General features: G+C 36.2%; 1 pseudogene; it reads left to right on the top strand.

Moving 5' to 3' along the window:
- Positions 1-14,740, top strand: part of LOC117023141 (elongation factor 1-alpha 1-like) — a 139,416-nt pseudogene that overhangs the window by 34,999 nt on the left and 89,677 nt on the right.

Raw genomic sequence — 14,740 nt, forward strand, 5'->3', positions numbered from 1 at the left:
TAAAATGACTTGCTTTTATTTTGTCTTCAAGTTTTCAAGTCATATGCAGACACATATCATAGAACCTCTTATGTGACTGGAGCCCATCTCCAGAATTGACATTAGAACAAGGTGAGGGGTCATGAGCAACCCCAATCAGATAAGTGATTTTCTAGTTGATCATTTATATACTATCTCAGAGGTATTTTTAAATATAGATTTTATGTAGGAACTCTAATGTTTTTCAAATTCACTTTAAACAAAATGATGATGTTACATATACAAGAAGACAACATTTGAGATGAGGTCACTTTCTCTAATCTGCACCCTTGCTCAGCACCTGGTTTGTGCCTGCTCTACATAAATTGCAAATTATTCTCAGCTTCACAGATAATGCAAACCAGTCCAATTCATATTCACCTCTTTCAGAAGTTTCTAGACATAACTATTTTGAAAATGTGAGATTCAAAGAATACTGCCAATTGAATCCATATTGAGAACAGAAAGGATTTATTAAATAAACAGGTGTTGCAAATGTGAAAACTTGGTTTCCTACAAGTAAGTCAAAGGTCAAAGGTAGTTACGTTTGCCTTTGTCCTTTCAGTCAATTTGATCTTTTTTATTTTAATAGCAGCAAAAGAAGATGTAAGATGTTAGAGGATGACTTTTTGGGTCTGAGATTGACTGAGGTGTCAGTACCATAGTGTATCAGGGAGTCAACCCAAGTGAGAGACAAACCCTCCATATGCAGATTTCCAAAGGATATGATCCACAACCTGTTCCCAGAATTCTGGATCTTTTCATCTACTTCATGAATATAATACACGGCCAGAGTATCAGGAGAGGATTTTGTGAAAGATTGGTGAACACAGTTCTTTAGAGAGAGCTGTAGTTTGCTGAACTCTCACCACCCTCCTTTCAAGGGACGAGAAGCAAGGCACCACCTTCTGACTTCAAGCTTATAAAGGGCACTTCAAGGGCATCCAGATATGATTTTCAAAAAATTAACTCCCACAAATAAAAGTGAGTCTGTGTCAATAACTTTCTTAACTTGTTAATGAGTAAACCACCCTGATGACAAAACAAGAAATATATATATTCAGTAAAAAAATGCCAGAAAAGATTTCAGAATTAGGTAGAAAATTGTGTAGTGTTCTATAGGACAAAAAATATCATAGTCATAGAGGTCAATCATCTTCTTTACTACAAAATAATTTATATCTCTACTGTTCAAAAATAATTGCAACTAATCAACATTCTACAAGTTAATATGTAACTTTTCTGAGTTTGAGAACTAATTACTAAATAGTAAGTCAAAAATGTTATCTTTTTCTAGAGTGACAGATGATCTTTGGACAGGCTAGTCAGACAATGCTCTGATATGAATCTGAAAGGACACATGGTTATCTTTTCTGCCTTATTTATAAGTTTTGCATAACATCCTTGATAAGGAGCTCACTCAGTGTTTTGGGTTATGGTTCCTGCAGTCCAAAGACAGAGAACAGTGTCTTACTCCTGCCTGAAGAAGCTCAAGTGGACTACAGCTCATCAGATCCCTGAAATCTAGGAGGTAACAGGCATGCAGAGTCACTCCCTTGATGGTAGAGTCAGCTTAGTGCATTGTCCTGTGATCACACCGATACCCCCAAATGTTGTAGGAGCGTCTCCACTGACCAGGTCTGCACTTTGTGGTTGAGAGAATAAGTTCCGAGTCCTGGTCCTGACCAATATGGTCTTATGTAGGGGCACAAGGACCTCAGGAGAAAGGCTGGGCTGTGCTGCTGGCTGCCCAGGTACTGTGTTAGAGGTTGCAGAAGACCAGAGGTAGACACATCTGACTGGTCATGACAACTGCAGGAAAGAGGGGCCAAGCAGGCAACATTTAAAGTTACAACAAAATCACGCACAAGAGGAAGATCTAGCTTTCATTATGAGCTATGCCCACTCAGGATTACTAACTGTAGCCTTCTTCCAGGCCCATATTGTTAACAACTAATAAGAACCGGCCTATAAAACTAATAAGAACCGGCCTATACATTCATCTGCCTCATCCTGACAGGAAAATGGAGAATATGAGCATGGAAAAAGCAGAGAATAGAAGTACCTCACACCTGTCACCATGTAGCTTTTCTACCTGAAGTCAGTTAAATCAGATTTTTGTTTTTCGTGGTCTTCATTTATTCCCACCACACACAATCCGGACACACATTACTGCAGTAATTCTTTAATTTTTTTTAACTTAACTGAACCATATCACTTTTTTTTCCTTCAGTTTATTGAGAGATAATTGACATATAGCATTGTGATTTTTTTGTTTAGGGTGTACAACATAATGATTCGACATATTTATACATCGCAAAATGATCACCACACTAAATTCAGTTAACAGTCATCACCTTACATAGTTACAATTTTTGTCTTGTATTGAAAACTTCTAATCTCTACTCTCTTAGAAACTTTCAAATATACAATATAGTACTGTTAACTATAGTCACCATGCTGTACATTTTATCCCCAGAACTTATTTATCTGATAACTGGAAGTTTGTACCTTTTGACCACCTTCACCCATTTTCTCCACCCCTCACCCACTGCCTGACGTAGATTAAATCAGAGATTTCCCATTAAGTTTAGAATTTTTACTCTTATGTAGGACTACATACTAATTTTGTTGAATTTTTACATTATGACTTTTATAACTAATAATGACTATTTTTGATAGTTTTTAATCTCAATGGGAACAGAAAAATCATGAGCCTGCCCAATTTTTCAATGAGGGGCAGGGAGAAATGTATTTCTCTAAGATTTTAAAAGAAAAATGGGAAATAGAAATAAAAATGCCTTATGGTTACCACCCAAATGCTATGATTTTTCATAAGTGGTAGAAATTGTTTCCCTTAGATGAGAAACCAGAGAATGGGACTAATACACATTTCAGGTACCACATCTATTCACCTTACCATGATCCTACATTACTCTTTTGGGGTTTGGGATTTGAAAGTGAAACTTCTCCACCAAGTTGATAGAGAAGTAACACAACGAAAGAAATCAAAATTATAGTAGATGATACTTTGTTCTCTATTCCACTTTTAGATGTCTGTGCTTAACTTTTTAGGTGTGTGATATACATAGAAATGTCCACCATTCCGATGTTGGAAACAATTTTTGCTTTCAAATAAGACATTACCTTGACAGACTGGAAGATACGTGATATTCCTCATAAGTAAAATTTTGCCTTTCAAAGGAAAAGGAAAATTTATCCAGTTGAACAAAATCTTTTTGGTTTTTGGCTTATTTTGTCTAGGGATGCTGCATGGTATTGTAGCAAAAGTGAGGCTTCTGAAATTACATAGTCCTTGGGTTGAATCCCACCTCAACCACCTTTTAGCTGCCTGATTTGGAGAAGGTATTTACTCCTTTAGATACTCACTTTCCTCATGAATAAAATTGGGATGGTACCCACTTCATTACATTTTAAATAGAATTCCCCACCCTGCTGTGTTTTATTAAATTATACAACCTATATGCTTCCTAGTTGATCTCTATTTCTTTAAACAAAATCAAGTGCCTTTTTTTTTTTTGTCCTCCCATCATTATTTTTTCTTTATTTCATCTATCCCCCTCTCCCTTCCCCTTTGGCAACCATCAACTTGTTCTGAATATCTGTGGGTCTGTTTCTATTTTGCTTTGTGTAGTCATTTGTTTTGTTTTTTTAGATTCCACATATAAGTGAAATCATATAACATATGTCTTTCTCTGTCTGACTTATTTCACTTAGCATAATACCTTCTAGGTCCATCCATGTTGCTACAAATGGCAAGATTTTATTCTTTTTATTGCTAGTAATACTCCATTTTGCGTGTGTGTGTGTGTGTGTGTGTGTGTGTGTGTGTGTGTGTGTGTGTATTACATCTTCCTTATCCTTTCATCTATCAATGGACACCCAGGTTGCTTCAATATCTTGGCTAACTCCCACCCCCTGTATTTTAAATGGGGATTAGATAGTATACTAATCAATCCCTGCCTGACAAGGAAAAAAGTATTTAAGTTTTTCAAAAAATAACTTGTAATCTTCAAGTCTTATTATAATGTACCCCTATATGACCGGGTGAATAGTTTTTCCTTTGAAGTTTGACATCAAGGCTTTGCATGGCTTCCCAGTACATCCACCATGCTAAGCTCTGCTCCTGGGAGCACCAGAGGGTCACTTGTTTTCCTCAGAACTCTGAGTTGCCTGACCCTCACTTAGGTTCTAAAGTCAGGCATGTTGACGACTCCCCTGCTTCAGGTCAGCATTCAAAGGGTCGAGTTGGTTTTGAAAATCTCCAAGCTTTTCAGGTCCTGGGTTAGAAATACTAATTTCAAAAGTCAGCTGGTTTGAATTCCCAAGCTCTGGAGACACAACAATGTAGTAGAGAGCGATGTGTAAACCTAGAGGCTAGCTTGCAGTGAGATTTTGAGAAAAAAGATAGAGCTCCTTTAAAACGAGGCTTAGGGAACAAATCAGTGCTAAAGACTCTGATGTTCCTGTCAGAACTCTATGGGAAAGAGATGGTGCATGAACCAAGTTCCAAAACCAGGAGGATAGTTGTCTCTATGACCCAACCTGGGACTGAGGAGCAAAAACCAGCTCTGATTTATCAGAAAGGGAGAACTCTGAGCATGAATCTGCAGACAAAGCCCACTACAAGGCAGTAATGAGGTGTGAAGATCAGTTGACAAAGGGCAAAAGAACCGTAGAAGAAATGCTAAGTAAACCGTTTTGACACCTTCTGTCTGAGGATTCAAAATTCAATAATACAACTCACTTTCTATGAACCCAGAGGCCTGTATGAATTACATTGGAGAAGAAAAATCAGAACTTTCCAGTTTGCGAATGAACACCTTGGTCAAGACACCTGAGTGGGCTGCATTTCCAACATACCTAGCATTTAGTAGAACCAATAGTAAGTCTAGCACTCTGTATATGAGTGAGTCCAATAGTTCAGCGTTGTCTACCTGAGGACAGACCAAAGTACTTCTCCAGTAACTCTAAACCCCACTGGATGAAAGTTGTCCCCATGGCACTAACTCCCCGCATTCCAGATTTGAAATGTTTGGCTGATGAATGGGTCCCACGAAGACTGCAGCACACGAGAAGCTCAAGGGGTAAAAATAAAAGACACGTGGAGGCAAGGAACTGTTATGGTCATAAGATGAGTGGCTGAAGTCAGAGGTGAGGCTGTGAGGATATTAGTCAGGGCCAAAGAGGTGTAAGATTCACACACAATTAATGGTTTAATGGGATAGCAAATATTAGGCCAGCATAAATAGATTTTAAATTAACAATTGTAATAAAGATTAAAAAGGAAAATAAACAGATTCTATGGGAAAGAAACTAGTGGAGAGGAAGACTTAATTTTGATGAAGGGGCTCAGAAAAAGACCTCTGAGAAACGGACCTACACTCAGAGCAAATTACAATCATGATAGAGGACCTCTAATGGCTCTTCCAGTTTACAGAATGGGCAAGGAAAAACACCCATTTCCAGCTACCTGGATGAAATAGGAGGTATTTAATTGTGTCTGGGAGGATTGAATGAGGCCCCTGACACAAATTAGGCCCCTCAGTGCCTGTCGTAGTGTCTGGAATTCTAGTATCATTCCATTTCCTTTAGTTCTGCATTGCACTACAGAAAATACTTTTTATAAAACTAGTTGCTCCTATGTTAATTAACGCAATTCTTCTATGTGGAGGGAGGTGCGTTCACATAACCTTCTCCATTGCTATTCCTAGAGATAAGAAATGTATTAACAGGTTATCCTATTTCATGATGAGAGAGAACTCAATGTCTTCTTCCCAGAAAATTAACTTCCTTCCATTTCTTCCCAACAAACTCATGCATGCCTTTAGTTTTGCCAAGCACCACAACAAATTTTCAATTGTTTTGCTTTGGAAAGACCCAATATATGAATTCCAAAGGCATTTCCCCGTTATTTGAAATATGGTTTTGATTCATTTGTACTCAACTCAAACTGTTGCTTAATGAAAGCCATTTGATGTCCAAGCCAAATTTTAAAGATTATTACATTGTTTCCTAAGAAGCTTTTAAGAGGAAATTATGTTCTGCCAAAAGTAATAGAAGTGGACTTGTGATTAATAATAAGTTTTGTTCTGTAATCAATCAGGTGCTAGAATTTGGAGGAGTTGGTAGGAAAAAAAAAAAAAGAACTAACTGCCCTTAATTAGTAGCTATAGGAAGCTGGCAAATTTTTAAACTCAAAACAAATGGAAAATATTCTTAACTAGTGAAAGAAGACATGATTCCAGGGAAGCCAAAAGCTTGGTTCTAGATAAACATATTAGAGACAGAATTCAGTTTACAAGTGTTTAAAAAGAAATAAAACAGGTGAAAGACTTTAGTTCCAACCAACTGGCTTGCTTCTTGTGCCCTGAGGAAGAACAGATGGATAGAACAGTCTGAAGGTGCACCACTAGCTAAGGAGAAAATAGACCTTGAAATAGATCACTTAGTCAGACCTCTCATTATTTTAACTACTACTCAGCATAGAATGGCACAACACGGATAATAAAGTATTATGTTCCCAAAGGCAGCTTCTTGAAAGGCTAGCTTGGCAGCTGTTCATTTCACCTGGAAACTTCAATTCAACATTGCACAAATGGAGTCTGGCATAGAACTGTGAGAGGTCCCTCATTTATTAATATCAAGAGGCAAGTTTTAAAGAGACAGTTTTCCTTTCTGCTTATAATGCTGTAGCAAAGGTCAGAAATCATTTGTAATCCCTAAACTGTGCAAATAAATAATGGTGATTACACAGTAATGCAAGGTGAAGCACATTCTTCCTCACACTGATTTGGGTGATCCTAAGAAAATCTGAAGAATAGGGACAATCACAAAATTGTGAGACATTTTTCTTTCAGTGCCATTCTGCCTGAGGGTCTCAGCTTATCTTTTCCCCACCTCTCCCCAAACATTTTTCTAGATATCTGTGATAGGCCACTGATGCTGAAAATACAGAGGTGTCCTCTGAGATTGTATTGCCCACAGAGATTTGTTAATAGTAATGATTAATTATTTAAGCTATCTCAGCAATGATTTTTGCCAACATATAAGCCTAAAGAAAAGGTTTGTTATTTAAGATTTAGATTTATAGTTTTAACCTCCACTTTTTCTAAAACCCATACACAGAAATAAACCTTTAATTAACACAAAAGGAAAATAAATATGAGAAAGTATCTTAATTGTGAACAGATATATTAGATTTAGATTTATTGGGCTTACAAAGCACAGACCTCTGAGGACTGGACATCATTGAAATTATCCTTGGCACTTAATCAGAAACAGCTGGGTCAGGAGTTAGTGATTGAAAACAAGCACAGTCTTCTGGAATTCAAGCACATTGATAGTATTTTTATGAGGTTAAGCTAAGGCAGATATAAGGCTTAGATTGTATAAAGGAATCATATTTCTGCATGTTCAAGGAGGCTGAGGGGTCTCCAGATCGGCTGGAAGGAAATCCTTGAATTCTTCTAAACCCTAGCTCCATCCACTTTTTTCCATTTTCTTATCATACATTATTTCAGTAATGTTCTTGGCCATACCATAAACCCCTTTGCTCTTCTGTCTTTTCATCACACCACATGAGCAAAACCTCATTCTTCATGCACCCCACCCTGTTTGCTCTCTGTCTTCACCCAAGCGGCCAAGTGCCCCATAATGCACCTGTTGGTCCCCCTGCTCTCTCTATTCCCCATCATCTTGCCACTGAACTCCATATAAACACACACATACACACACGCACACACACACACACACACACACACACTTTTGTGCCTATTCTGTAAAAAGAAACTAACTTTAACTTTTGTAAAAAGGCAAACTTTCTACATTTTTTGGAAGAATTAAATGAATGGTTATGTGAAGCTCTTCAAATAATACCCAGCAAAAAAATAGGAGCTACATAAGTGTTACTTATGATTATACGAGGTCAGACAATGAAATTCACGAACTCATCCTAGAAAAAGTGCTACATACCTCATCGCTGAATCTCATTATGGTCACCTTTGAAGTACTCCCCTTGGGAAGCTATGCACTGATGCCAGAGTCTAGTCCACTCTTCGAAGGGATTTTGGAACTCTTTCTACAATGGCCATCAAAGCTGTTGTCGTATTACCCTTGATGTCCTAATTGTTATCAAAATGTCTTTCCTTCACTATTCGGGTAAATTCCTTTATCTTCGGGTAAAGAAAGAAGTCATTGGGGCCCAGATCAGGTGAGTAGTGAGGGTGTTCCAATACAGTTATTTGTTTACTGGCTAAAAACTCCCTCACAGACAGTGCCGTGTGAGCTGGTGCATTTTATGATACAAGAGCCATGAATTGTTGGTGAAAAGTTCAGGTCGTCTAACTTTTTCATATAGCCTTTTCAGCACTTCCAAATAGTAAACTTGGTTAAATGTCCAGTTGGTACAGATTCATAATAAATAATCCCTCTGATATCAAAAGAGGTTAGCAACATCATTGCAACAAGTTTGTGAACTTAAATGTCAGACCTCGTATACAACTGTATTTGTATTTGGAGGTAGCTTAAATTCAACATAGCAGGGCTGAATTTACGGCATTCTTAAACAAACGTTTCAGGACCACCTAGTTCAATGAATTGCACCACCATTCATTCAATTTTACAAGCCAAAGCTAAGGAGACATTCGGGACCCTCTTTTCTCTCGCATTCTGATACCAATCCATTAAGCAGCCGACAGCGTGGTAGGCAGAATGTTTGGAGGTGAACACTAAACTGTGTCTCTCCTTCTCTTTCCCATATTGTAGCCATGTTTTCCTCCTTCCAGTTCTTTACACATGCAAAACTTTTGCAAACAGTGCATCTTCTCCCTATAATGCTCTTGCTCCACCTGCTCAGATCTAACCTTAACTCTCCTCTTTACTTCCAGTGGGACATAATCTCTGTTGTCTCTATAGGTCAGGTAGCTTTTTTATATCTCCTCTTAGAAGTGCATTCCTTCTCTTCATAAGGCTATTATCAGTTTTAACTAAGCATTTTTTGGTCTGATAATGTGATTATCCTCTGTCTAGAATGCAAGATCCATACATTGGGAACAGTGTCCAGTTTTGTTCACCACTGTATTCACAGAGCCTACCACAGTTCCAAGTGCCAGATAAAGATAGAAATATATTTTTTCCAGTAAATGAAAGAAAGACTATTTGGAATAAGAAAATGGAAAGCCTTGTAGACATCAGAGGAAAGAGATGTCTTTTTCTACTCTACATTTTTTCTACTCTATATTTCATAAAGTAAATTAAATATACAGCAGGAAAAAAAATAGAGAAAATCAGGGAAGCCAAAATTGATTCTGTGAAAAGATCAACAAAATTCAAACATCTTAGCTAGACTGACCAAGACCAAAAAGGGAAGACAAAAATGACAAATGGAAGAGGGGACATTACTGCCAACCTTGCAGAAATAAAAAAGATTATAAGAAAATACTTACATTGTATGCCAATAAATTAAATTATGTGGATGAAATTTCAAAGCTCCTAGAAAAACATAGGTACTGGAATTGACTTAGGAAAAATAGAAAACCAGAATACCTATAATAAGGTATAGGTACCTTATTAATTGATACCTATTAAGGTTTAGGTATCAATTAATACCTTAAAAAAATGAATTAATAATTTGGAAAACTTCCCACAAAAAAAAGAAAACAAAACAAAGCAAAACAAAAAACAAGCCCAAATGGCCTTCACCAATGAATTCTAGGAAGCATTTAAAGAAGAAATAATACAAACCCTTTAAAAATTCTTCCAAAATACAGAAGAAAAGGGATTACTTACCAACTACTTCTATAAGACCATAGTATAATTATGATACCAAGCAAATAAAAAAACAAAAATCAAAACAATTAAAAATAAAACTACAGAACAATGCAGTGTACCTATTATGAATCTAGATTTTAAAATATTGAATAAAATACTATCATTGATTCCAGAAACATATAAAAATGATTACTCAGATACAACTGGATATCATGATGTGAAAGCATGAATTTAGATCCCCACCTCACACCATATAAAAATTACCTCAAATGGATCAAAGACCTAAATAGAAGAGAAAAAACTCTTAGAAGAAAACATAGGTGTAAATCTTAATGATTCTGTATTAGGCAATTGTTTCTTCTTTCTTAGTTATGACACCTAAAGCACAAGCAACCAAAGAAAAAATAGATACATTGGACTTCATAAAAATTAAAAACTTTTGTGCTACAAAGTATACCATCAAGAAAGTAAAAAGACAGCCCACAAAATAGGAGAAAATATTTTCAAATTACGTATCTGAAAAGAGACTTCTAAACAAATATAAATAATTCTTAAGAGTCAACAACAAAAAGATAATCCCAATTTAAAAATGAGCCACGAATCTGAATAGATAATTCTCCAAAAAGAATATGCAAAATACCAGTAAATACATAAAAAGATGTTCAACATCATTAGTCATTAGATAATGCAAATCAAACCCACAATGAGATGCTACTTCATAATACTTAGGATAGGTAAAGATGATGGACAATAAGAAGTGTTGCAAGAAGAGGGGGAAACAGAACCCTCGTGTATTGCGATGGGAATGAAAAGTGAAACAGTCACTGTGGAAGTGAGAGTTCCTCAGAAAGTCAAACACCGTTTTTCTATGGCCCAGCAAATTTATTCCTAGCTATATACTCAAGGGAAACGTGAACATATGTTCACACAAAAATTTGTCCACAAATATTTATAGCAGCATTATTCATAATAGCCCCAAAATAGAAACAACCCAAGTGCCCATCAGCTGAAAAATGGATAAAGCAAAACGTTGTATATCCATTCAATAAGATTTTATTCATCCATAAAAATGAATAAAGTACTGATACAAGCTATGACATGGATAAACCTTGAAAATATGCTAAGTGAAAGAAGCTAATGACAAAGACCACATATTGTATAATTCCATTTATATGAAATATTCAGAATAGACAAGTATATATGTGGAGAAGGTATATTGGGGTGTCGTAGGGCTGGGAGAGTTATGGCAAAATGTGGAGTGACTGCTAATGTACATGCTTTCTTCTGGAGGTGATGAAAATTTTCTAAATTTGATAGTGGGGATGGAGAACAACTCTGAGAAGCTAATAAAACTAGTGATTTATATAATTAAATGGGGGAATTATATGGCATGCAAATTATATCATAATAAAGATAAATATGAGTATGTGTGTATTCAAGCCACACAGTTGATTTCAAATATTTCAGTAGTCGCTTCAAAAAAAAATTATTTAAAAAAAATACTTAAAAAGTGAAAAAAAATAATAATGGTAAAATTTGACTGCTATCCTTCTAAGATAAGGAGCCAGGCAAGCATGTCTGCTATTACTACTTCTATTCAAGATAGTGAAGGTTCTAGCCAACATGAGAAACAGAAATCAAGTCATCCAGATTGGAAAAGAAAAAGTAAAACTTTAATCATGTATGGCATAATTGTCTGTAGAGACAATCTCATGGAATCTACAAAAAAGCTACTCAGCACCAATATGTAAGTTTAGAAAAATTTCAGGGTACAGCATCAACATAAAAACCAATTGTATTTATAAATACCAGGAACAAACACTTAGATATTGAAATAAAAATACCACTTAAAATAACAGCAAAAATATGAAAAATTAGGGATAATTCTGATAGAATATGTGCAAGACCTATTCACTGTAAACTACAAAACATTTATGAAAGGTATTAAAGCTCTAAACAAGTTCAGAGTCATACCACATTAGTGAATTAGAAGTCTTAATACCATTCATAATTACTTCTTCCACACTGATAATATAGATTAAATGCAATGAATTCAAAGTCCCAGCAGGTATTTCATAAAAATTGACAGCTTCAAAAATAAAGAACACATTTGGAACACTTACACTACTTATTATATAGATATAGTATTAAAGCAATTTGGTGTTGGCATACAGATAGACAAATAGATCAGTGTAATAGAATAGAAAACGCAGAAATTGCTTGCCGGGAACTGAGGGTCTCAGTGTCATACTCCTGAGGACCAGTGTCTTTATTCAGCAATGATAAATGGAGACACAGTAGGGAAATGGGAAGTCTGCGTCTACAATCATCGTAGGAGTGGCCAAGAAATTACTAATATTCCCAGTTGAGGCTTTTAGATTTGTTAGGTTTTCATAGTCTAAGTGCCACATTTTTTATTTGTTGCACATTTTGTTGATTTTGCTCTTTAAAATGATCCCTCAGGGTAGAACTGAAGTGTTGTCTAGTGTTACTAAGTGCAGGAAGGCTGTGATGTGCCTGAGAGAGCTACACAGGTATTAGGTAAACCTTCATTCAAGCACAATTTATACTAGTGTTGGTCTTAAGTTCAATGTTAATGATTCAGCAATATATATTAAATAAGGTGTCTTTAAACAGAAACACATATAAAACAAAGCTATATATTGCTCAGGTGATAAGAATATTGTGATGAGAGGTTTGCAGGGACCTAACCCTGTATTTCCCCCAGGAGCAATGATTCAGTGTTTGCTAAACAACTTCATAAAATGGAACGCATGAGAAAGAGAATCATCTGCATGTGTGTAAACATATATACATGTGCATGCGTGTAGTTTATTTTAAACACACCTGTAACATACATATCTACATATGTATGCATACATATATATACATATTGACTAATAATTGACTGATACTGACCATGTAGAGTGACCTTATTTTTCCAACCCCTAAATCAAGTTACGTTTACATTATATACTATGAGAGAGAGAGAACCTCTTTGAAATTGGAATTGCCCCAGGAAATCAGGCCCTCAGGAACATTGTTCATTGACACCAGTTCTGACAGGGAGCAGTGGACAATTACTAGAGAAAGCATAGCTGTTCGGGGGATCTGCCTATTTGTTTCAGCTTCAGTATTCTGGCCAAAGGATATTTTTGAGTGCCTGAGCAAAGGGAATTAGAAAAAGAAGAGGAATAACTATCAAGGAAAAAAAATATTAATTAAAACCTCTGAGTACTGTTAAATCCCCTACCCCCCAAATCAGGATATTTTTACATCCTTCTCATTATTTTCAGTCTTTGTTATTGCCCTTATGGGCCTCAGCTTTCCATCTATCAGATGAATTTAATTGAATTCCTTGGGCTAAAAAGCCAAAGTCAAGAAAGATATCATATATAGAGAGAGATGTCTTGAATCAGATGATAAGGAGACATAGAAAGAACTAAAAATGCAATACAGTCAAGAAATATGTAGCTCAGACCTCAGCCCAAAAAAAACTAGAAAAGAGAGACTCTTTTGAAAGCTGAAGTTATGTGATTTCCCTTCTATTTAGAGAAGGATGCTGACCAATTTGTATTTTCATTCAAAACTGGTCTTTACTTTTTGGTGCTGCATTCCCAAAATAGCTACCACTTGTGAATAAATGTGTATCGATACAAAATGATTAATCCTAGAAGTAATCCTAGAAGCAGTTCAATGTGGAAATCACATGCATATTTTTCAGGGTGGTCTCTAATCCTTTATTTAATTTGTCAAAACTTAGTACTGTTCCAGAGCTATACTATGGATTTCAGGTGAGTTTTTAACTGTAAACAATGACTGCCAAAAGAGTGCTCTAAATTTATCCCACACCTCTTTGCAGAGTGAGAAAAAACATCTATCTCTTTAAGTCTATATTCAGGGATTTGATTTTAATTTCAACTGCCAAGAGCATTGTTGAAATTGCAATCCTGCAGTACAGCTGTTCTCAGCTACATTAACTGACAAGTACAAAGGTGCACTCAGTGTGCATAGATACTACTGGTCCCATGACAAGCTCTGCATACTAACAGGGGTGCCTCTGCCTTTGAAGAAATAAGAGGACCCATGATAAATGATGTGCACCAAGAGACTGGCAGCTCATCTTCTCCTGCACTTGCCTGCTGCATTACACGGGGTGGAGAGATGTATAGCAAGCTGGGAACACGCACCCCATAACATGTTCTCCATCATTCCTTCATTCCTTTTCTTGTAGCGATTGACTTTGTCCTATGTCCGAGGCTCTTCTAAAGTTAATGATCTTAGACTCTGGAAATAGTCTTTAAGCATATGAAAGGTTATTATATAGAGAACGATAGCCAGCTGTTGTCCATCTCACCCAAACACAGAACTTGGGCTGCCACCATTCAGTCCAGAAGCACCAAAAAAATGGTTGTTGATCATGAAGGTGATGGCGATTGTGCTCATGATGACGATCAAATAGCATCAGGCATAGAGAAGACCTGGACTAAAATCTAAGGAAACTCATTTTGATAAGAGAAATGTCCTGACATTGACAATTCTGAATCTAGTTGCTGATTCAAATTTTACTCTGCATTTAACAAGAATTTGCTAAGCATCAACTGTGAGACCAATGCTGTGACTGAAACCAAGGAGTGTGTAAAATTATGGGTCAAAAACCTGTATCTGTCAAGTTGATTTACAACTTGTTTGAAAACGAGGACTTCCATGTGTAAAATAATTAAGCAATGTTTAAAGATAACATGTAATTATGGTCCTGACTATTTATGAGTTCAGGCAGTTTGATTACTTAAGAGAGTCTTCATGGAGGAGGTGAGGCTTCAGCTAGGCCTTGAAGAATAGATAGGAGTAGGAAGTAACTTAATGATATGTATTCATCCTATAAATATTTACTGTATACCTAGTGATGTTCTAGTATTAACAGAATCAT

The sequence above is a fragment of the Rhinolophus ferrumequinum genome, chromosome 6 (genome assembly GCF_004115265.2).
Source record: "Rhinolophus ferrumequinum isolate MPI-CBG mRhiFer1 chromosome 6, mRhiFer1_v1.p, whole genome shotgun sequence".
In the NCBI taxonomy this organism is placed as follows: Eukaryota; Metazoa; Chordata; class Mammalia; order Chiroptera; family Rhinolophidae; genus Rhinolophus; species Rhinolophus ferrumequinum.